The sequence below is a fragment of the Etheostoma cragini genome, chromosome 2, assembly GCF_013103735.1.
Source record: "Etheostoma cragini isolate CJK2018 chromosome 2, CSU_Ecrag_1.0, whole genome shotgun sequence".
In the NCBI taxonomy this organism is placed as follows: domain Eukaryota; kingdom Metazoa; phylum Chordata; class Actinopteri; order Perciformes; family Percidae; genus Etheostoma; species Etheostoma cragini.
Window position 1 is genome coordinate 28,974,433 of NC_048408.1, and position 3,569 is coordinate 28,978,001.

The window sequence follows — 3,569 nt, forward strand, 5'->3', positions numbered from 1 at the left end:
CTGCTAAGCCCCGCCCCCACCGAGCACGCTGATTGGCTGAGCTGGTGAACGTGACGGAGATAAGGAAGGGGAGGGGTGGGCTTCACGTAAAGCAGAGAGGGGGGGATTGGAAGCTGAAGCAGGAAGTTGCATCTGCATGATAACCTGCCTGTCTCCTCCCAGCAGCACGCAGAGCCAGAGGACCCCTCCCAGCCCGGCCGCCATGTCTCTGTCACGCGTTGCCACGGTACCCAGAAGTGTACGTGCAGATGGACGTGGCAGCTACACAATGATGTCATAATCCCTCTTACTGCTGCATGACATGCAGCATCAGCTACAGGCTGAAGGGCATCAGATACAAGCTGCAACATCCAACTGTCAGCTCCGCACACACACAGTCAGAGTAACCAGCCGGCTGTTTCTTATCTCCTGCAACACCCCCCCCCCCCCCCCCCCCCCCCCCCCCCCCCCCCCCCCCCCCCCCCCCCCCCCCCCCCCCCCCCCCCCCCCCCCACAGCAACTAGTGCCATGTTCCCTTCAACAAGACACCCTAAGATATGCTGGCACGTAATGGCTTAAAATTGTGCATGATTGAGCATTCATTCTTGACCATGGGAAGATGTGAAATGCTCTAAATGCAAGGTTCAATCACTTAGCTTTAATGGGAGCTTTCAGCTTCACCCTTTGGATAAGATGATTCTTGTAAACACAGCAAGTTGTATGTTTTTACTGACTCACCAGTCTGTGGTGTTTAGACAAAAAAAAGAAATGAAAGAGGAATATCTAAGATAACATGAAGAGGAAACATATCTGCTCTTCTCTCCATCAGAAACTGCTGTTAAGGGCTATGGTTGTCATGCAGGAGTCCCTGGTTCAAATTGCAGACAAGCCCCAAATTCAGGTTGCATCCCTGCCTCAGGGAGACCTAGACATTACTTGTGTTGTTGAGACTTTGTATGCTTGTAATACCTGTGAAAGACTAGCTTAACATAGGAGCAAAAAGTGAGAACAATGCTCAAATTAACATATATTAAAAAAAAAAAAAAAACAACATATTTCAATTTATCAACGAACCTAAAGTTCCTCAAACCAAAAATCAAGAGAAAGATTTGCTTAAACAAGAATGGATTCTCGGTTAATTACTGTTTCTAATAACTTACTTGATACTAACGGGATCCTTTGTTGTATGTTCACAATGAAAAGTTTTATTTTTTAAACATTTGCCATCAAGCCCAAAAACTCAGCTACCTTTTTATGGTGACCTTTTTGTCCCATATTACTGAAATATAAGAGCTAGTCACAACTGTATTTCAGTCTTTCAATGTTTTTATGCTTTTGTATTTTTCTATTATTGTCTCTTGGATATTACTGTCTTTACACTTGTTAAAGCACTTTGTAACTTGTTTTGGAAAGTGCTCTACAAATAAAGATTATTATTATTATTATTATTATTAAAAGCGCCCTGGAACGGCCATCAAACCTGTAACGTACTGGTTTAACTCGTACCACACTGTTGTACTCCCAGTTTCAGTTTTGACGTCACACACACATAAAAAACCATGGCTACCCATATGACACCGTGAGAAATAGAAATAAATAGACATAAATAGGCAATTACAGATACACATTGTGATGAAAGCAATACACATACGGTTGTGTACTACTACATGTTATGTTTATTAAATGAAGCCCAAAATATGTCGCAGACTAGAAATCATCAGTATCAGCTAGCCCCTAAAACAGTGCAGTCAACGTTTGTAAGTGACTTTCTGTCCTGCCAGAAAGTCAATTTATGTTCACAATTTAACAATTTAGGTACGTGTAAATCAGTGACTGGTTAGAAGACTGAGAAGAAGAACTGAGAACCAATGGCAAAGGAGACAGATTGTATTTTACTCTGTTTTGCTTTTTTTAATGGCACTATTTTTTAACCATAGCAGTGGCAGGGCTTCTTTTCTCTGTATCTGTGGTCTCGATCCCTACTGACTTTGTGTGACTAACTACATTGTTAGACTAAAATCAGCACTTATAAAGTTACATACAAGCCCAGGTTGAACTCAGCCCTGCTATAGAGTGAAATGGAGGTTTATTGTTACTCAAGACTTTGTTGTGAAAGAGTGCCCCACAACAACAGAGTAAAAGCGGGGCGTATATTCCTGATCGAGCCGCTAGTGAATCCTACTATCTGCCTTATATTATGTGGGTGAGCAGACTGTAACAATGTTGGGCTATTTGTTCCTGTAAGAAACTAAAAAAAACAGAACAACTAGATGTCAGTGAGACAAAAAGCATCCGTCCATCCTCTCAAATGTGCTGATGCACTGTCCTGATTAATGAAATGCATTCAACTGTATCCCCGTTTTTTAAAGTCCCCTCGTAGTTAACAGAAGGTTTGAAGCCCTTAAATTAAAGGATTGAAGCCCTTATTAGAATTGATGATGAGTTCTGATGCAACACATCTCAGCATTGGTTCAGTCAGAGATGGACCCCCCTCCCCCCCCTTGCAGCTTAGTTGCGTCATCTGACTCTACGTAAAAGGACCCATGTCTGCTGAATCAATGACGTGCAAAGCCTCTGTCGTCCTCCTCTTTTCTGCCGTGAGCTGCTGTGATGTAGGACTTCCCTCCTTCATTCCCCTCTATCCGGCCCACAACCCCCCCCCCCCCCCCTCCTCCTCCATTACGTCTTCTTCCCCTCTACAGCCACTAGTCAGTGAGCGCATGAATGAAAAGAACAGTTTCCCTGTACTGTCTCCCCCCCCCGCTTGCCTCAGAACAGCAGCTTGATAAGGAGACCGAGAGGAGGGAGGGCTCAGTGTTTATTCAGACTATCCTTCCTCGTGTCATGGCCGCTTCTCACTGACTTTCTGTAGTGACCTTCACTTTTTAGGGAAGATTGCAGAACACACAAACCCAATATACTATTATAGAAGTAATTCATTGATGCTTAGGCAACGAAAAGCAGTGTCAAGGTCAAACTCCGGAGTTTTAATCCGTGAAATTTGACTGACTGTCATTTTAGTTTTTAAATGTGAACAATTCAGCTTCTCAAACGTGAGCATTGGCTGTTTTTGTGTTTCACAATTTTAAGTATCATTAAATTTGGGGAGTATCGGTCCTCAACTTGGGCGCCACAAAGCTGTGAGGAACAATTTTAACTCCTTTCTATTATTTTTTTTTACTAATTTACAAACAAGTAATCAGTTAATTGAAATAAAAATAAAAAATAGGGCATTCAATTATACTGAAAAGAAGTTAGATTTAAATTTTAAATGTAAGTGTTCACCCTCTTGAAAACTCACTTAGTATAATAAAATGTACCATTTAGATTATAAAGATAAAGACAACGTATACAGTTGGATGGTTTTCACCCTCCGGGGGGACCTGACTGGGCTCAGTAAATCCTCTCAATCGATTGGGATATTTTTAGTGCACATGCGGAACAATTTATCTAGTGGCACTCGAGAGAAAGGTCAGGGAGACACAGAAATCAATAGGAGTCTTTCTCTTGTGAATATACACTCACCGGCCACTTTATTAGGTACACCTGTCCAACTGCTTGTTAACACTTAATTTCTAAGCAGCCAATCA